This window comes from Schistocerca nitens, chromosome 2 (assembly GCF_023898315.1).
Source record: "Schistocerca nitens isolate TAMUIC-IGC-003100 chromosome 2, iqSchNite1.1, whole genome shotgun sequence".
Taxonomy (NCBI): domain Eukaryota; kingdom Metazoa; phylum Arthropoda; class Insecta; order Orthoptera; family Acrididae; genus Schistocerca; species Schistocerca nitens.
Genome location: NC_064615.1, coordinates 1102494812 through 1102516394, shown reverse-complemented (window position 1 = coordinate 1102516394; position 21583 = coordinate 1102494812). Strand labels below are relative to the sequence as shown.

Here is a 21583-nt window from a genome sequence, read left to right as displayed (position 1 = left end):
CTTGGGTCTTTTAAATTTAAGAGCCGTAGTATGGCAGTATAATCAGTGACTGCTGTGAAATGTCTACTATACAGGAAGCATCTAAAGTTGTTCACTCCAAATACCAGGCCCATCAACTCTTCCTCAGCTGTACTATAATTAATTTCTTCTTCATTGATCTGGTGGGATGCGTAACCGCCTGATTTCTTTTCACTGTCACCGATGGCATAATCACTGTCGTTGCAGGATAAAAGAACATTTTTTTCAAAATATGAATGAATGATAGACGTGATTTGGTCAGAATATCTTGAATTTGATTCATCGTTGTATGATATTCTGTGGCCCAGTTGATTGGTATTCCTTTTTTCAGTAATTTTGTTAAAGGCATCTTGACAGTGATGTAATCTTGTACAAATTAGTGAGGCCATGGAATGACAGCAGTTCTTTCAAATCTTTGGGTGCAAGAAATTATTGACAGCTTCCATGAAATGCGGATCTGTTTTTACTCCAGTATAACTGATAATATGGTCCTGATATTTCTCCTGAAACACTAGAAAAAGCCCTACACCAACTTTAAACTTAAATTATCAACTTGTAAATGCAGTAATATGCTTCTCAGCTGCTCTTGTCTATCATCCTCGAAAAGACACTCATATCATCAAGATATATTAAACACATGGAGGGTTTCACCACATACAGTAAAAAGTCTGCAAACTGCTGAAAAGTGGTGGATGCATTTCTCAAACTATACATTATAAGAAACTCACATAGTCTAGAAGATGTAACAAATGTCATTTTAAGTCTGTCTTGAAGTGCATTTAGAATTCAATGATAGTCTGATTTCATAACTAAGGTGGTAAAATATTTGCAGTTTCCTGATCAGCCAAGTGTTTCATGAATACAAGGCTCTGGATGTGTGTTGGGGATAGTTACCCAATTCACTGCTTGCATATCAACACAAAGGCAGTAAGGTTTCCCACCATTAATGCATTTCTTGTGCACAGGAATTACAAACAGTGCTGAGGGGCTAGAGGAAAGACGTAATATTCTGGCCTCTAACTACTGTTGTATGCCATCATCCACAACCGGTTGTAAATGACAAAGGATGTAATAAGGCTTTTCAGCTATTAACCATACATTCTGTGTCAGAATTTCGAACAGTGCTAAATTTGTGGGTGGTAAATACTGCTTTTTTTCAAACAGCCACATGACTTCGTCCAACACCAGGCAGAACAAGTTTCTGTTCAGATTGGATAAATGAATTAATTTATCTTTTAACTAGATTCTGAGGGATGGCATGATTGCATACACTTCTTAGATGAGCAACAATGTTTCTTTATTTTAAACTTCTGATGCTGCTTTCTCTTGTGTACAGCCAGCATTGTTGCACATAAAACCACATCTCCCTCTCCAAAATTATCTAAAGAAAAGAGGATATAAAATACATTGTTTATATTTTTGGGTTTGCAAAGACTTCTTTTTATGTGAACCTAGACGTGGTCGAAAACTTCATTCTGCTTGAGTCTTTGGAAGCCTAGTACACCTCGGTAGTGGCACAGGAAATCATTCCCTAGAATGGCATCTAAATCCTGCTGTCTTTTTCTGAGCTCCTCATATCAAAATCATTTTTTCATCTACCCATCTCTATCTCAACATGAGAAGTTTCTAAAGGATTGTTAGTCTCTGCCCCCAGTTCACTAATGTGACAGCAAGGTGGCTTCAGTACCTGCTTATCCCTAGGGAGTAGAAGTAGTAAGCTCACATGAGAGTCCTTGCCTACCACAACCATGACAAATTTGCCTTTAATGTTGCCTACTACATTCACATTTTCCACCTCCAATAACCTGCAAAAAGTAATTGGATTGACTGATTTTAATTGGAGCTTGATTTGGTGACAACATCGGCCCCCATGGCATTCCCTGACATGAACTTCATTACTTTCAAAACTTTGAAATCTTTTCTTGTCTTGGTTTTGTCTATTTTGTGATCAGTTGCAGTCAGCACTTAGGTGCTACATCTCTCTACAATAAGTACAACAAGGGGTACCACAATTATTGGGAGTATGCCCTGAGCACCTGCATCACACACAGTTTGTCTCACCTCATTTGAGACGAGGATGAAACCACCTTTATCTCACCCCCAATCTGTGGGTAAATGAAATGATCGTGTGGCATTGATGGCTGGAGGCCCCGTCTGAGAAAGTTTGGCCACCAGGTTGCAAGTCTTATTTCAGGTGATGCCACGTTGGGTGACTTCTGTGTTGGTGATGATATGATGATGATGATGATGATGATGATGATGATGATGATGATGACACGAAACCCAGTCCTTGAGCACCCCACCGAGAATCGAACCCAGGTCCGCTGCATGGTACGTTGCCACTCAGCTAACCAGGTGGACTGATCTGTGGGTTAATCCCCGTAATGAATACATGTATTACTCACTTCCTCGTATAGGGAGTCATTCCTCACTTGGCCTGAGCTCAGGCTATAATATGACACAAGCATGAGATTGTGCATATAAGGTCGGCAAAATTTCAAAATCCTCTCCTGTCTGTTGTCAAAGGATGAATAACTTATTGCTGGAGAACCTTACACCTCTTTCATCAGTATACCATTCTGTCAGCCCCATAACACATTGAAACTCTTGGCATTTTGCAAGGATTAGACTGATTCAATGTACGTTCGAGCGTCTACTAACAACTTCACACACACAACATTCAACTGCAATTTGTCGAGTCCTGAACACACGTGGCCTAAATCACACACATGCTACAGAACTGCGGCCACATTTTCAGAGGCCCTTCCCAAAAGAAAGGAATGGAAGTGTTGGCAAGAAAACTGTTTACTAGACTGGCCTACATTGCAGAAGAGGGGCTGACAACATGCCATGCATAATCATCCAATGTTGCCTGAACATTTGAATGTACTTTTCAAGCTGTTGGAGGCACTTGTGTTGGCTGAAACTGCTCTGGCAGTTCTAAATTTCTAAGAGAACAGGCTGCTACTTGTTCTGGCAAAGCTTTGAGTGAGTCACTACTGCTCACTTCTGCACTACCCACCAACTGCATGCATATAGTGGGTGTGTTGTTCATCCGTGGCTACACCATTCTTGGAAAGCAGCACACAAAAGAAAAATACATTTCTCTTTTTAAAAGCTCTAGGTGTTCTGGAAGTTTTCAACAGGAGGAGAGGGAGGGGGGAGGTTAGTAGCTCCACCATGTTCCTTTAGTGGCACTTAAATCAGGTGATGACATGGCGGGTATGATCCCAGGGATGAATACAAGACCCTCAGGCAGGGAGTAGTGGTGCTACAGCAAGCTGTAGGGAGGCGAAGCTAGATGGTGGGAGAACCAAGTGGACAGCCATCAGTTGGTCGATGAGCAGCACAGTTTGGCTAGCTGTGCCACACTGGTGGCATGAACTCCAGAATATAACAGGGCTGGCTGGCAATCTATTGCAGTGTGACCAGCTGGACTTTGCCTGACACGAGCGGTGAAATACATCAACCTAGCTCTGGGTAGCCAGCTAGGCCCTGGGGAGGTTGTGTTGATGGTGCACCTCAGGGCATGTCCAGGTAGTAGTGGCCCCAGCAAGTTCTGACATCTGTTTCATAGGAAAGCTCGGCTTAAAAGAAATGTGACCTTTTTTGTGGACCAAAATGTGGGCTAGCCCACTGATTACCGTTTGTACAGGTGTGGAGCAGTCTTCAAAGGAGTGGGCATCCAATGGAGATAAAAGTGAGTCAAAAGGTATAACAGGTAAAACTTGGATATGAAGTCAAGTACAGATTACAGTGGAGCCACCCTGGAGTTACAGACCAAACCACTGGCCATCAGGTGTCTTATCAGTAGTGGAGCAAAATCTGAGAACCATTAAGAAGGGAAAGGAGAGGGAAAGATCTCAAGCTTTGCTGAAAACTCAAGCTTCGCACAGATGTAGTGTGAGGAAATTTCATCTGTCAGGATTTTCCTGGAACAGACATCATTTATGCTGAGATAATGAATTTCCCTGGCCTGTAGGTCACAAGAGCTAGTACTGGAGTGTTAGAAGTAAAAGTTTTAAGTAGAAAAAAAATTTAAAATCAGCACTACAATAGCCCTGGTATGCCCTCCTAGAATGGCAGCAGCATGCACTGGCAAATACATATGGAAGGCGCGCAGCTCCCCCCCTTTGAGGGGTCAACTGCACTGCCTCCGCCAGTCGGCCTGCATACTATTCATTTGTTTCTTTCACCAGTTGACTTGGCTGAATCAAATTATCGAGTCATTGTACTTTCCTATATAGCACACAAAGCCGTGTCATCGTATTTTATAAGTTTCTTTCTGGCACATAGATAGCTAACACATACCTACGAGAAAAGTCGTGGCTATTCTAGTGCTCTCAATACGTTATTCTGTCTGGCATTTGTTCCAGAAAAGTCACGAATATTCTACTGTTTTGTGACTAAAAAGAGACTAATGGGAGAGATTCTTCAATACAAGCAAACGAGCATAAACACTCGTAATGATTGTGATTCTATTATGCAAGTGTTGTCTGTTTGTCCTAGATCTGACTATCCTACTTTGTACAAAATATTTGCTTGTTTACCTGTACCTTTTGCTACAGTAGAAAGAAGTTTTTCAACATTGTAGCATGCGAAGACATAGCTGAGGTCAACAATTGAGGAATTTTCTTAGCTCTGTTGAACACTCACCCTAACATTGATTGCTGTATTGATGATTTAATTAACCAATTTGCCAGGAAGAATAGGCACATAGAATTCATCATTTAAGGAAGAGAACCACAATTGTAACTTTTTTACATCATAAGATGGCATGTCTTGTATATGTTTATAATACGTTTAAATAAAACGTTCTTAAACTTTGCATGTGACTTGATTTTTTTTATTGTGATAAAAGTAAAGGTGGCACAAGATATCTTCAGTGCCCCCTCCTTGAGGTTTTTCTGTATCTGTCACTGGCAACATGCTCAGCTGAGAGAATTTGCATATCATGGAATGTCAGTGCAGGCTTTGAAAAACAAAAGAGCATCAAATGCTGAATTCAGAACCAAACTCAGTTATAAATAGTCGCCTGACAACAACAACAGTTCACAGTCTGATTGGACACCTGGCACCAAGTACATATAACAGGAAGACATACCACCATATGAACAATGTTGGGTCAGTTGTTGAAATATTGTGCATAAAACAAAAACAAGAAGTTAGCAGTTCATCTGGAAGCACACCAGTAATCAACCATACTGAGATAACTTGAGAGATCATGTCTCAGATTGTGGTTTAAATCATATAATTGGCACCAAACCAGTGGCCGATGATCAGTTTTGGGACTGGAGACAGATAATGCTCTTCCAGCCCATGTGAGAGGCTAGCCGTCTTCACCATTTCAACCACTCCCCTACAGAATCCTAGGATGGCATGTGAACCCATGAAGCAGATGTCATCTGTGGCAACAAGTTCCACAATTTGTAAATGGCTGCACACCCAGTGAGCTCCATAGCAACAGGCAGAGTCTCTTGGACCCTTCGATATCAGTTCGTGTGGACAGCGGCATTTTGTCCCAAGCTGCTGCCGATGACTAGCAGAACTACTCTCTGTGCTTGATCAGTCTTTCATAACAAATGAGGTGTCCTGTATTAGTTCAGTTATACTCTCAGCGCAGAACAAGCCCTCAAATCTGTTCTTGAGATGTAAGTGGATGTCTGTGCTGGGAGTACCCGCTTTCAGCTTCATTCCATAGATTAGGGTATATTGATAATTTTCACTTTTGGACTGTCTAACTACAACTGAATGAAACACAGTTTTTGTGCCATACGCATTTTGCATTTATTCTCTGCAAGGCAACTAAAGTGGCCTGGAATGTATACAGATTTTTACTATTTGGTTTACATTTTGGAGCAATGTACCTATAGGTTATAAGCAGTTCTGGTGGTTGGTTTTTGCTTTGATGTAGTAATATTTTAAATTTTACTTACAGGTTACTGTGACAATTTTCTACATATTATGTTTCTGTTTGGTTTTTGGTGCTGTTCCTCTTGTTATTATTGCCACATGGGGTTTTTGTTTTCCACATTTCACAGCACTAGGAACTGAACACTTGTTTTGATGCAATGTTTTGGTTTGTATTGCTGACTGTTGGATGTTATTACCAGCTTTTGAGTGTAATTGAGTGTAATTTTTGAGATGTGTGTGATCTGTTTGTGTATGTGTGTGTGTGTGTGTGTGTGTGTGTGTGTGTGTGTGAAATAGTATTTGTTTTGGTGAGCTTTCTTTTCTTTTATCAAGTGTAGTAGGGAGTCTATACTGATGTGTGTGTGTGCACATTTATCACATGTTCGTTTTCAGCAATGGCTTTCTGAATGTGGAAGTTTTCTTGCATTTGTGTAAGGTATTTGTAATGGTGGTTTATTCTCATTATTTTCATTTCTCGTTTCATGTTTGTAGGCTGGTGGTAATGGCATTCTAAATGTTTTGCAAATGTGGAATGGTTTGTTTCATACTTGTGACACCTCATATGTTCTTTGTAACATGTTTTAAAATTCCTGCATGTCATACCTATGTATACTGCATCACAACTTTGATATTCAAGTTTATGTATTCCTGATCCCTGGAATTTATCCCTCTTGGTAGTAGGTGTGATTGGAGGGTTTCCCCAGTCTTATATGCTATTTGGAAGCCCTGTCTCTTTAGTATGTTTGCCACTCTGTGTATTAATTTATGTGTGTAAGTAATAGTGTACCATCTGCTTTTTTCTGTGTGATGTTGTCATTGTTTGTGTTTGTTGAGTGTGTTTGTGAGTTTGTAGATTGTATCCTAGAAGTGTTCTGTTTGTTTTGTATTTGTGTTTATATTTTTTTATCGAGTCTGTGTACTACATGTGTGTATTACCCATTGTTCCTAGCTATTTATTTGATTGTACTCATTTCTTTTTCATAGTTATTCTTGCTGAGAGGGATCGTGTTTAATCTATATAACGTATGTCTTAGTGCTGCAAGCTTATGATTGTGGGGATGATAAGATATGGAATGTATTATTGTATCTGTGGCTGTTGATTTTCTAAAGATCTTGAATGTATGTTTGCCGTTTTGTTTTGTTATTGTTATGTCAAGAAAATTTATTTGATTGTCTTTTTCTTTTTAAAGTGTGAATTTTATGTTCTGATGTGCTTTGTTGATTTCCAAGTGGAGTTCATCTATTTTTTCATTTCGCTCATCTGCCAGACAAATAATGACATGCACATATCTCTACCAATATATGATTTTAAAACATTCATTAGTGGTTATCTTTTTAAATATCTGATTTTCGAGATGACTGATGAAAGTTTTTGCTAATGTTCCTGATATTAATTCTTGAACTGAAAGTAGTTTTGTTTAGTTGTCAGTCTGAGCATATTTGTTATTTCTTGGCAACACAGACCAAAACATCACATCAAAACAAGTGTTCAGTTCCTAGTGCTGTGAAATATGTAAAACAAAACCCCCAAGTGGCAATTATAAGAAAAGGAACAGCACCGAAAATGCAACGGAAACATAATATGTAGAAAACTGTCCACGGAACCTATAACTAGAATTCAAAATGTTACTACGTCATAGCAAAAACCTATAACCAGAACTGTTTGTAACCAATAGGTACATTGCCCCAAAATGTAAACTAAGTAGTTATAAAGTGTACATATTCCAGGCAAATGAAGATGCCTTTCAGAGAATAAATGTGAAACACATGTTGTTGTGGTCTTCAGTCCCGAGACTGGTTTGATGCAGCTCTCCATGCTACTCTATCCTGTGCTAGCTTCTTCATCTCCCAGTACCCACTGCAACCTACATCCTTCTGAATCTGTTTAGTGTGTTCATTTCTTGGTCACCCTCTACGATTTTTACCCTCCACGCTGTCCTCCAATACTAAATTGGTGATCCCTTGATGGCTCAGAATATTCCCTACCAACCGATCCCTTCTTCTAGTCAAGTTGTGCGACAAATTTCTCTTCTCTCCAATTCTATTCAGTACCACCTCATTAGTTATGTGATCTACCCATCTAATCTTCAGCATTCTGTAGCACCACATTTCAAAAGCTTCTATTCTCTTCTTGTCCAAACTATTTATCGTCCATGTTTCACTTCCATACATGGCTACACTCCATACAAATACTTTCAGAAACAACTTCCTGACACTTAAATCTATACTCAATGTTAACAAACTTCTGTTCTTCAGAAACACTTTCCTTGCCATTGCCAGTCTACGTTTTATATCCTCTCTACTTCGACCATCATCAGTTATTTTGCTCCCCAAGTAGCAAAACTCATTTACTAATTTAAGCGTCTCATTTCCTAATCTAATTCCCTCGGCATCACTCAACTTAATTCGACTACATTCGATTATTCTCGTTTTGCTTTTGTTGATGTTCATCTTATATCCTCTCAAGACACTGTCCATTCCGTTCCACTGTTCTTCCAAGTCCTTTGCTGTCTCTGACAGAATTACAATGTCATCGGCGAACCTCCACATTTTTATTTCTTCTGCATGGATTTTAATACCTACTCCGAATTTTTCTTTTGTTTCCTTTACTGCTTGCTCAATATACAGATTGAATAACATTGGGGAGAGGCTATAACCCTGTCTCACTTCCTTCCCAACCACTGCTTCCCTTTCATGCCCCTCGACTCTTATAACTGCCATCTGGTTTCTGTACAAATTGTAAATAGCCTTTCGCTCCCTGTATTTTATCCCTGCCGCCTTCAGAATTCGAAAGAGTGTATTCCAGTCAACATTGTCAAAAGCTTTCTCCAAGTCTACAAATGCTAGAAACATAGGTTTGCCTTTCCTTAATCAGTTTTCCAAGATAAGTCGTAGGGTCAGTATTGCCTCACGTGTTCCAACATTTCTGTGGAATCCAAACTGATCTTCCCCGAGGTCGGCTTCTACCAGTTTTTCCATTCGTCTATAAAGAATTTGCGTTAGTATTTTGCAGCTTTTGTATTTATAACCCTATAGTCACCTGACCAGAAGTCTTGTTCTTCCTGCCACCGAACTTCACTAATTCCCACTATATCTAACTTTAACCTATCCATTTCCCTTTTTATATTTTCTAACCTACCTGCCCAATTAAGGGATCTGACATTCCACGCTCCGATCTAGAGAACGCCAGTTTTCTTTCTCCTGATAACAATGTCCTCCTGAGTAGTCCTCGCGCGGAGATCCAAGTGGGGGACTATTTTACCTCTGGGATATTTTACCCAAGAGGACGTCTTCATCATTCAACTATACAGTAAACCTGCATGCCCTCGGAAAAAATGACACCTGTAGTTTCCCCTTGCTTTCAACCGTTCGCAGAACCAGCACAGCAAGGCTGTTTTGATTAGTTTTACAAGGCTAGATCAGTCATCATCCAGACTGTTGCCCCTGCAACTTCTGAAAGGCTGCTGCCCCTCTTCAGGAACCATGTGTTTGTCTGGCCTCTCAACAGACACCCCTCCATTGTGGATGCACCTACGGTACGGTTATCTGTATTGCTGAGGCACGCAAGCCTCCCCACCAACGGCAAGGTTCGTGGCAGAGGGGGGAGGGGGGGGGGGGTGAAACACGTACAGCACGAAAATTGTGTTTCATTCAGTTGTAGTTAGATGGCCCAAAAGTAAGAATTATCAATATACTGTAATTTTACATACAACTGAGGAAGACAGGACTACAAAAGTTGAAGATGTTCATTCCAAAGATTCTCAATGCCAGCAATCTTTACTACTCATTATCAGGTGAGTGTGAAATGGTGAGTTAAAAGTCTCTGCATCAGGAATCTCAGGCACTGCTGAGGGGAACAGAGGTTCTGCAACTGCCTCGACACTACTGCATCTCAAGGTATCCACCTCAACTCTCAGCTATGGCCAATGCAGTTTCCAATGGTTTTTGGGCAGTGGTCAGTTCTGCTTGCATCAGTACACAGGACACACAGTTCCTGCCATCGTCCCTGCATTCTGCTAATGACTCTAACCACCCAGGCAGTCACTAGATGCAACAAAATACTGTGATGACATTGCACCTAGCTACTCTTGTTTAATAGTGTGTTGGTCTATCTTCAGAATGCAGTACACCAGCGGTTCTGCATGTCATGGGTGTCACATGTTCTTGGTAGGTTTTTGGAGATATTTAGCACCAGGTGTCTAAGCGCAGCTTCTGAAATTCCTATAAATAATTGGCCAGTGAGTTTTGGTTGTGGAGCTGACACCTGATAAGGTCCCTGATGTGTTCCACTGAATTCAGATCAACATCAACATGAGCTCACTATCATGCTTCTCAGATGACTGTATCACATTTCTTGTTTTTTGATACACATAGTTGCTATGGCAAAAGATGCCATCGCTGTTGGGGAAGACATCAAGATCGAAGTAATGCACTTTTTCCACAGTAATGTTCACATAGGCACAGCCTTCATGATGCTTTTGATTACCGCCACAGGTACCATGGAAGCTGGGATGAACATCCCCCATAACGTAATACTGCTCCCCACTGGCCCTCATCAATGGCACTATGCATATTTTGAATGGCTACTTGTGTGGTTGACAGTGTAACCACTCAAAACCATTGGTGTGGAGTAACAAAAAACACGATTCATCTGAGAAGTTGACATGTTTCCATTAATCCACAGTCCAGTGTGGATTACTGTGACTCATTGCAGTTGTAATTGACTATATCATTGGGTCAACATGGGAATACAAAGGAATACATTGCACAGCCCCATGTTTGACAATGTGAGCTGAACGATGTGCTCCAAAATGCTTATACCACACCACAATAGTACTCCATAGTCATATCTGGCATAGATCACCACTTTTACAAAGCATGCAAACCTTCGACTTCCACATTGAGTGATGAGGCAAAGATGTCTAATACTTTCTTATGTGCTTGTAATTTTACTGTCCTTCAACCACTTTCCTCAGATGCCCAATGGCAGTAACATCTGGACAACCAACCAGCTTCTCCATTTGCAATGTGCCCATTTTGAGGTTGCTGGGCCATAACAATCTACTATTTGTCAAAGATGCTGATGTCAGTGGATTTCCCCATTTCAGCCAATATCACCACCAGAACGATACCGTATTCATCTCTGTACCACTGAAACACTTTTTGTGCTGCATCAGAAGCCAGAAATACCACCATGCAACATTCAGTTTTGAGTTGGCCAGTGGCCATAATAGTTTTGGTCCATCACTGTATAATAAACACTTCTCAAAAGAGATGAGTAGATAGACAATGTTCATTTTCCTGCAGACAGCCAAATTAAATGCTGTAATTTAAATAGACAGATAAAAAGTCTACTCACCAGGTGGCGGCATGAGAGAACTCGTATAAAGCTTAAGAAAAAGTGCAAGCTTTCAGAGTCAGTGGCTTCTTATTCTAGCAGAACAGTCAAAGGGCAGTTAGAGCGATGAAGCAAAATGACTAGCGTGGTTTAGGAATTGAGAAGAGTTCATGAAAGTTGCCCCAAACAACGAGTGAGGGGAGACTTACCAGTTGGGATGAGAAGGGAAAGATTTGAAATTGCATTTAACTATACCTTCGAAGCTTTGTTTGCAGGCATTATTATGCTGTCATTAATTATGTTCATGAGGGAAATGCTGATCTGACATGCTACAGAATGACCTAACGACAGTGGGAGCTACTGCCTAAGGTACCAAAGTTCACAGAAAATGGAAGCTACTGTGCAACCAAGCTGATCCTGCTGTAAGTCGAACGGACACTGTGAGGGGTCCGCGAATAAAGTGCGATAACTTCTGGCCCTGGAGAACTCTCATCCTTCTTATTCTACAGAACCTATCTATATGTGTATTGCACAACCTTACTTCAGTGAGTAGTCATATGCTTAAGAGTAAGAGTTTGATTCATTGCCATATTTAAATACTCCTACAATAGTCCTGTCCAATGTCAAGGATCTTACATGACTTACCTCAGAATAATATCAGCTGACTTTCCTTTTTATACATTTGTCCAAGGCAGGCTACTGCTTGGCGTATCCTGTGGAGTGATGTATGGTGCTGAAGTGTGTGTGCTACATCTGTACTGACATCAGAGCATTGGTCACTCCACCCACAACACTGCCTGAAGCACAACAATCACCTCAAACAGAAATTACAAAATACAGACGGAAACTTAGTCTAGTATATGTTCCTGATTGAAATCTTATTTAATGTTATCTAGTGTCATTTCAATACAGAAATATAGCATATTTACTCATTCATAATTAACACTGAGACTACAGAAATTTTAACAATGAAAAAACTATTCTTGAGGATCACCCAAACTACAACCCCAAAATATCTGACTCTCTACACAAAGTAGAAAAAGATTTTATATACAGGGTGATTATAATTAAAGTTAAGCTTTCAAAGTGCTGGAGAAATAACACCAGTGGTCAGAATGACATCAAATTGCAACGGAATATTATTGGAGAAGGGGGAAACATATGGCAGAAGAAAAGAAATAGTATGAAAATTGATCTGTAGATGGTGCTGGATGTCAGAATATGTAAATGAAAACATCTGTCATGCCCACAACCCACTGAAGTTGGTATAAACACGCTGGGTACACGGCTTTTCCTCCTTTCGTGTCTGCGACGCTCGCCAAGACTGTCTTAATGCAGGATCATGCTCTGCTTGTAAAGCTGAATTATAAGAATGATGACTGTGCACATGTTGCCCTGCAGAAGTTCCAGACACTGAAGGGTTTGAAAAAAGGCGTTGGTCCAATGACTGTGATGGGTCTGGAGAAAATCATTCAGAAATTCGAAAAGACAGGTTATTTTGGTGTGCAACCTGGGAGAGGGAGGAAACGAATTGATTTGATGTCATTGGTAGCAATGGCCACAGCAGTGCAGGAGGAGATGAGTGGTGGTGTGCAAACATGTAGTGCACGGAGAATTGCCCGAACATTGGACATACCCGTGAGAAGGATTGTAAAATCCTATGAAACATCCTTCTTTTCTATCCATTCCAAAGTACCCATGTGCATGAGTTGCTTCCTGTTGACCTGTCAGCAAGAGAGACCTTTGCTTTAGAATTTCTTGCCCGCATGGAAGTGGACAATGATTGGCCGTGGAAGATTTTGTGGACAGACTAAGCTCACTTCCATCTGACAGGATATGTCAATACACAGGATTGTTGAATATGGGCAACAAAAATACACATGCAAATCAACTAGTAACACTTCATCCTGAAAAGGTCACTGTGTGGTGCAGGTTTACAGCATCACTTATCATAGGCCCATATTTTTCCGAAGAGACGGTTGCTTCCAGTCCTGTTACCTGTACCGTCATTCGTAAGTGCTATGAGTGTCTTTTGCCCAACTACGTCATTTCAGATCTCCAACAGCGTGGATGTGATCACTTTATGCAAGATGGCACACCTCCGCACATGGCAAATCCAATTAAGCAGCTGCTGAAGTGTCATTTCGGAAATGCTAGAATTATCACTTGCCATTTCCCTACAGCCTGGTTGTCTCGATCAGCTGATCTTAATTGGTGGGGCTGTCTGAAAGATGTGTTCAGTGTTCCGATTGCAAACTTAGCTGCATTGAAGGCACGCATTGCACTGCACAACACATTCTGAACATGACCCCGGAAACACTTCAATCATTTGTTGACCATGCTGTTTCTCGATTTCAACTTGTTGCAGAAAATGGAGGACAGCATATTTATGATGTTTTGCACAAGTTACATGGAAATTAATAATCCCATTTGATTTTGACTGATCCTTTTTGTGTGGTTTTTGGCCTCAGGACAATTGAAAACCAATGTGATTGATGCTTTTTATGCGGTTTTTGGTAACAGGACATTCAAAAACCGATGTGATTGATGCTTTTTATGTGATTTTTGGCCCCTGGAGAATTAAAAACCAATGTGAGTGATGCATTTCATGTGGTTTTTGGCCCCAGGACAATTAAAAACCGATTTTTCCTATCCAATGTGATATGACATTGCCGTGTTGGGTGGGCTTACTAACAGCATCGTATCTGTACACCCATGCACACTGAGTATTACAGTTTGTTTAACATCAAATGTACACATTAGGCATTGTTGGGTGATTCATTTATCATTTGTAGTTGACCGCAATTAAATTATGATGCTTACAGCGCCATCTATTGCTACATTTTGTAACTATTTAATTTTCTTCCACCTTACGTTTTCCCCGCTCTCTGATAATATTCTGTTGCAGTTTGATGTCATTCTGACCAGTGGTTTGAAAGTTTAATTATAATCATCCTGTACATCATATTGTAATTTTATTGGAGATAAAACCTTAGTACCACACAACCCTTTTTGCCATATTGAGAAACATGGGGGTGTGTGCATAATATTTGCCATTCTGGAGGCTCTGTTTGATTTAAATCTGCCACTGTAATGAGCTACTGTGAACAAAATACTGAACACATTATCATAGCCAAGATGAACACAAAACTCTCACTCTCCATAGTAGTGCAAATATGCATGCCTGCCAATTCTGGAGATGAGAGAATAAATGATAAATGTACTAAATCACATTGTTAAAGGAGACAAAAATTTGTGATGAGGAAGTGGAACTTAGTAGTAGGTAAAGAAAGGGAAGGGAAACATAGATCTGTAGGAGTGTAGCGTACTGACTGTATTTGCTCAGAAAATATGCCAGAGTGGAAATAAATTGCAACAGAGCCAGCCACAGGTGTGTGAGAGTGTTATGCATTGCAAAGCAAAACACAGCTGACAGTCATTGCAAAGAGAGCTAGTTTGGTACGGAATAACAACAGCCGATGCTGCAATATGCTAGTGCAAGGATGGTAGCCTTTCCTCATTTTCCACCATGGAAGTGATTAGAGTGCATGCCTTAAGCCCTAAACAAACATAGTCTGGAGCGTATAAGTACTCAGCCACTCGTGTACTAAATTATTCTTGTCTCAGTATCACAGCCTACTCCATGAGCCTTTAACGCCTTGGAGCGACATCCTGGATTGCAGTACAGCGTGTCCTGAGTCATGAGATAGCCACCACCAGAGAAGGTGGCTGCTCCTTGCTGGACAGAGTTCATGGGCGTAGTCAGCTGCGCTGCTGTCCTGTCATCATGGTCACGAATAGAGTCTTCACTGACCGAGGCATTCGAATGACACCATGATTGACCCCTTGTCAGTGTCTATTGTTTCACTTGAGAGGCAACTGTATGCCTCTACCAAACTGTTCCTGATGCACTATGCCGGAGGGTCAGAATAAAGAAATTAATTGAACAAATCTGCTGTCGTCCGAACATGTCATTTCACTCGCCATGGGTGACAATCTGAGAGTCATCTAACATGTGTCAGATCATTGACATCACTGCCTTAGAGCAATGTCTGAACCTACAGCCTACAGTACGGCGAGTCCAAAAGAAACTTAATTCCCCCCCCCCCCCCCCCCCCCTGGAGAAGAGGTTTGATGGCATACATTTTGTAAAGTAGATTTAACTGTGATTTGTCTAGTTTTAGAGGTAATGAAGGCTACGATTGGTTAGCGTCTGTTAGATGTCCACAGTATAACCTTGATGGTCACTCAGTGCCATGTATGAAATTAGTTCCAGTAAACTGTTATACATGTAATCATTGGGGGCATATGGCTAGGCAATGCCAGGGGTCAAAATGGCTCATAATCAGATGTACGAATTAAGTTAATGCATTTTGTTTTCTTGTCTTGCAAGTGTTAGTGCTAAAAATGAGTGTTGTCAATGACACAGCTTTGACAGAACCAGAGGTGAGAGGTGTGTCAGAACCGGGAGCAGTATGGATATTGTTCAAAAAGGCAGTACAATTAACAGCAGATAATACACAACTGCATTGGTAGGTAGAATTCCGATCATCACAACGGGGTATAGCTTTGTCAATCAAAAGTTCAATAGCTCATTTTTCAGGTAAGGCAACCAAGGATGTGCAGGTCTTTGTGAGAGACCTTTGAAATCTGGCTCAGATGGAAGGTTGGTCTGATAAGGAATTACTGAGTGTTACAAAATTGACACTATCAGGGGTAGTAAAAAATTATGTAGGGTATACAGAGGCTATAAGGGAGCCACAACATTTGAAGAATTTAAAGAATAGTTAATTTAGAGACTCATGAAATAAAATAGTACCAGACACTGTAGGAACTATTAGGGCTAATAACTAAGCAAAATATGGAAACTGTGGAAAAATTTGTGGATAAGATAAGGAAAATTAATGAATGTACATACGAATTAGGACATGATGCTGCAGTCAATGAAATTATTTTGCAAGAAGCTGAGCAGACGGAGTACAATCCTTTTTTAAGAGGGTTGCATGTGGAAATATCAAGATGTATGCATACAGGGGGTCCGATGGATTTGCGAGCAGCAGTGTGGTTAGCTACAGAGTGTGAGAAGATTGATTTGTTGAATGGCATGCAGGGTAAACAGACACTTTTTACAGTAATATAAAATGCTTCAGGTGTGAACAAAAGGGGTATGTAAGGAGACAGTGTTGCCAGCCTCACAGTGATGTGAACCAAGTAAGAGTAAGGAATATTTTTAGAAGTAGAGGACTGGGGAAGCATAAGATGTTAAACACAAATGGGAACCTCAGGTCCACCTATGGTATTTCCCAATAAGATTGGGTGTGCTACAAAATGGTACGCAGAGGTGGACTGTGAAATAAGAGAAATACTAGGAAAAAGGGTCACAGGATATTATTGGACGCAGGAATGCAGGTGTCAGTCACCAGTAGTGATCTGATGAAAAATAAGCAGTGGGGCCCAGAACGGTACAGGTTGTGTACAGTGGGGGGATAAAGATGTCACACCATTAGGATCGATAGACATAGACTTTTGCCGGGATACGGTTCAATTTAAACAATGTGTAGAAATTGTGCCACTAGTGAGTGAGGGCTACAACATGATTCTGCGATTAGATTTCTTATATTAGCAATGTGCCATAATTGATCTTTGGCAACCTAGGGTAAAACTTGATGAGAAAATGTTTCAGTTATACGAGGTGTGGCTAGAAAAAAACCGGACTAGTACTGGTGAAACAATAAAACGAATGCAATAAGGCTGAAAGTCGCGTGGCCTGTCACGTGACTCTCGCTCCGCCTACTGCTCGAGTTTCATCTGCCTCCTGCACTCAGTCTGCCCGTGGCGTCTGTTTTAAGTAGTTGACGTTTTGTCTGTGCGTCGGAAAATGTTGAGTGTACAGAAAGAACAGCGTGTTAACATCAAATTTTGTTTCAAACTAGGAAAATCTGCAAGTGAAACGTTTGTAATGTTACAACAAGTGTACGGCGATGATTGTTTATCGCGAACACAAGTGTTTGAGTGGTTTAAACGATTTAAAGATGGCCGCGAAGACACCAGTGATGACACTCGCACTGGCAGACCATTGTCAGCAAAAACTGATGCAAACATTGAAAAAATCGGTAAACTTGTTCGACACTTTCCTTGTCAACTCCTGTTAACTCAGACACTGCTCCGATTGTTAAACGGCAATCTTGTCGAAGAAGTTTACCGATTTTTTCAATGTTTGCATCAGTTTTTGCTGACAATGGTCTGCCAGTGCGAGTGTCATCACTGGTGTCTTCGCGGCCATCTTTAAATCGTTTAAACCACTCAAACACTTGTGTTCGCGATAAACAATCATCGCCGTACACTTGTTGTAACATTACAAACGTTTCACTTGCAGATTTTCCTAGTTTGAAACAAAATTTGATGTTAACACGCTGTTCTTTCTGTACACTCAACATTTTCCGACGCACAGACAAAACGTCAACTACTTAAAACAGACGCCACGAGCAGACTGAGTGCAGGAGGCAGATGAAACTCGAGCAGTAGGCGGAGCGAGAGTCACGTGACAGGCCACGCGACTTTCAGCCTTATTGCATTCGTTTTATTGTTTCACCAGTACTAGTCCGGTTTTTTTCTAGCCACACCTCGTATGAACCATTGCCAGTGTAGCAATGTTGCGAGAGGAGTCTGTCACGAAAGATGAATCTATTAAACTGAGAATGACCACACTATTACTTGATTTGCATGACTGTGTACATAAGGGTACTGGGAAATCACTTTGGGTCAGTGTTGAGTCTAGCTTGACAGTGGGAATGTTGTGTGTGGTGGAACCGTTAGAAGAAAATTAAGTATTAGATCAGGCAGGTTGCTTAGTTAAAAAGAGGTACTGTACTCATACAAGAAATAAAGGGTGAAAAGGAGGTATCTGTTTCTATAGATAATTTTAGCACAGAGGATGTAGGATCAACAAAGGGATTGTTAATTGGTAATATGGATATGATGCAGGAAGAAGACTGGGACATGAGGGATGTCAGTCACAGACAGTCGCTGGATGCCATTGAAACTGCATTGCAAGAAAAAGTGAAGCATATAGACGGAAACAATAGGGAATGGGTGAAAAATTTACTTTTGGAATTTAAGGATTTATTTTTTCCAAAAGGGCCATTACGAGCTATGCACATTATGTGGCACAACATACCAACGGGAAACGAATCACCGGTCTACCACAAATCAAATCAAATCAAAACAAATCATACAGAATATCTAGGTACTTGCAGCCAATTTTGGAGGTATCTATTGATCAACAGCAGAAAAAAGTAATAGGTCATGGGGGGCAGAAATAGTCATTATGCCAAAAAAAAAAAAATCAATGACTGGAACACGAAATTGTAGGTTTCATTGTGATTACAGATGCCTAAATGCAAAAACCATAATGGACACGTACCCTTTGCCATATATTAAAGAAACCTTGGATCATTTAGGACAATTCAAATATTTTTCAACAATTGATTTGAAGAGTGGTTATCGCCAGATAGACGATGCACTGCAAGATTGACTCAAAACAGCATTTTCGGCACCCTGGTGACACTACCAATTCAGAAGAATGCCATCTGGATTAAAAAATGCACCTGCAAAATTTCAGAGATTGTTGGGCAGAGTACTCAAAGGTTTAAGACCATGGCAATGCTTCGCGCATCTTGTTGACATAATTGTCATTGGGAGTGATATGGAACAGTGTAGGCGGTGATTAAGGGAAGTATTTCTAAGGTAAAAGCAACAGAGTTAACATTGAATATGGAAAAGTGTAATTTTATGATGGAGGAGGTAGCATATCTAGGTCATATCATAAGTAAAGATGGGGGTTAAGACAGACCCAAGATTAATTAGAGCTGTACATGAATTTCCTGTATCAGAATCTGCAAAGGAGTAGCAATCATTCTTGGGACTCGTGAACTATTACTGCTGCTTCATAAAAGGATATGCGGACATTGCCAAACCGTTCACAAAGTTGTTAAAGAAGTATACTAAATTTATGTGAGCAGAAGAGCTTTAACTTTTGAGGAGCTAAAAGAAGCTTTAATGTCAAGGCCAATATTGGTATTTCTGTATTTTAATAGAGAATTTGTTTTGTCATGTAATGCATCAGGGCATCCACTTGGCTGTGTGTTGTCACAAGAGGTAGAAGGCATAGAACATCTGGTAGGTTATGCGTCAAGACAACTAAATTCTGCAGAAAGAGGAGTGGCAGATTAGTGTTTAACAACCCGTCGACAATGGGGTTGTTAGAGACAGAGCACAAGCTCGGAGTAGGCAAGGATAGAGAAGGAATGTAGCCGTGCCCTTTTGAAGGAACCATCCCAGCATTTGCTTTAAGCAATGTAGAGAAATCATGGAAAACCTCAATCAGGATGGTCGGACACGGGTTTGAACCATCATTGTCCTGAATGCAAGTCCAGTGTGCTATCCACTGCACTATCCTACTCAGTATTCTGCAGAAAGAAATTATTCCACACTGGAGAAAGAGATGTTAAGCCTTATTTATGAAATCACATACTTCAAATGTTATGTACATAGGAAAAAGTTCAAAGTAATAACAGATCAATCATTATTAAAATACTTGTTGTGGTTGAGGGGTCCTTCCAGTAGGTCGACACAATTTGCAGTAAGATTAAGTGAATTTGATTTTGAAGTTATCCATAAACCTGCGAAGAAGGACAAAATTGTGTACAGCATAAGTAGAAAAGTAGCAAGATTACTTACTGGGGATACTAAGCATAAGGAATGGCCAGCTGCACATAAAGTGGATGATGAATCTAAACAGTATTTTAAGCAATAACAGTTTTGTATGCAGGATGGATTGCTATACAGAGACACCAAGTTGGGATTGCAGGTAGTTGTACTAGCGAAGCGAAGATTGCAGATCTACCAACAGAAGAGTAGGAGAAAGGTATTGGTGGAAAAATAGGCAGACAAACATAAACCAGTACATGCAGAATTACATCAGTGCACACAGAGAGCGGATTTATGTTGAACAAGAGTACCATTTCAGAGGTTACCTGAAGCATCAACGCCATTCAAATTGCTGGGAATTGATGTTTTAGGTCCATTCAATAAATCACTTGCAGGGAAAAAGTACATACACACAATCATCATCATCTTCTTCTTCTTCTTCTTCTTCTTCTTCTTCTTTTGCTAGCACCTTTGTCCCACATCTTTGCACAGGGTCGGCACAGTTCAATTTGATTTGGCAAGCTAGTTTTAAGGGGAGTCCGGATGCCCTTCCTGCTGCCACCCCATACCCCCTGGGATGGAATTAGGGTCCCCCAACTGTCTGCGAGGCGTGTAACTGGGGCGGGACGTGGGGACCAGCCCGGTATTCACCTAGGGGGATGTGAATAACCACCTAAAAACCACATCCAGGCTGGCCAGCACACTGGCTCTCATCATTAATCCCCCGGGTGGATTCGATCTGGGGGCCAGCGCACCTACCCGAGTCTAGGAAGTAGCGCATTAGTGCTCTCGGCTATCCTGGCAGGTCAAAAATACAGACACACAATCATAGATAATTTTTCAGGGAACGTGGAAATAGTTGTGATGCCAAACCAGCAGGCAGCAGCAGTGGCATAAGCACTTGTGAATAATTGGATACTGAAGTTTGGAGTGCCTGAAACAATAGTAAAAGACCAGGGAACAAACTTAATTTCAGATCTGTTCATGGAATTGTGTAAGTTACTAAGTGTAAAGAAGGATAAGTCCTTTCCATCCACAAGCTAAAGCAAGAACTGAAAGAGTGCATGGGACAATCGGGAAGATGTTTGAATACTCTGTTGACTAACATCACACCAACTGGAATGGCTATTTGAAGTATGTCGTCTCTGTCCAAAACTCAAAGCAGCGTACAAACACAGGATTATCACCGTATGAAGTGGTATATGGTCGTAAAATGCCATCACCATTCAACATATTGAAATTGAAGAAAGAGAAGACTGGAAGTCTGTTAAGGAATTATCCAAAGTGGTTGGGAAATTTGGAATAGAGTATGGAGGGCAAATAACATGAGCACAGGAGAAACAGAAAGAAGCAATGGGCCATATAGCAAGAATGCCACAGTATAAGGTTGGTCAGTGGGTGATGGTATCAGCATGCTGAAGGGAAAGACAGAAAAGTTTTTTGCAAAGTATCAGGGGCCTAACAAGTGGTAGAGACTGTGTTGCTAGAAAATGTCAAGATTCATTTGCCGACAAAAAGGGCAATTGTGCATGTAAGGTGGATGAAACATTCTCAGTGGAGTCCAGAAATTATTCCAGGCATAGATGTGGACCAGGAAGGGAGAGT

At 40.7% G+C, this 21583-nt stretch overlaps 1 protein-coding gene and 1 long non-coding RNA gene across 4 annotated transcripts in view; one reads left to right on the top strand and one right to left on the bottom strand.

Moving 5' to 3' along the window:
• LOC126237498 (uncharacterized) overlaps positions 1-21583 on the bottom strand; it is a 105060-nt gene that overhangs the window by 27453 nt on the left and 56024 nt on the right. For both annotated transcript variants that reach the window (XR_007545091.1, XR_007545092.1), the window contains exon 2: positions 11915-12066. This is a non-coding gene — a long non-coding RNA (uncharacterized LOC126237498). The remainder of the gene's footprint in view (positions 1-11914; positions 12067-21583) is intronic.
• LOC126237496 (zinc finger protein 235-like) overlaps positions 1-21583 on the top strand; it is a 200645-nt gene that overhangs the window by 150512 nt on the left and 28550 nt on the right. The gene's annotated exons all lie outside the window — the stretch shown is intronic.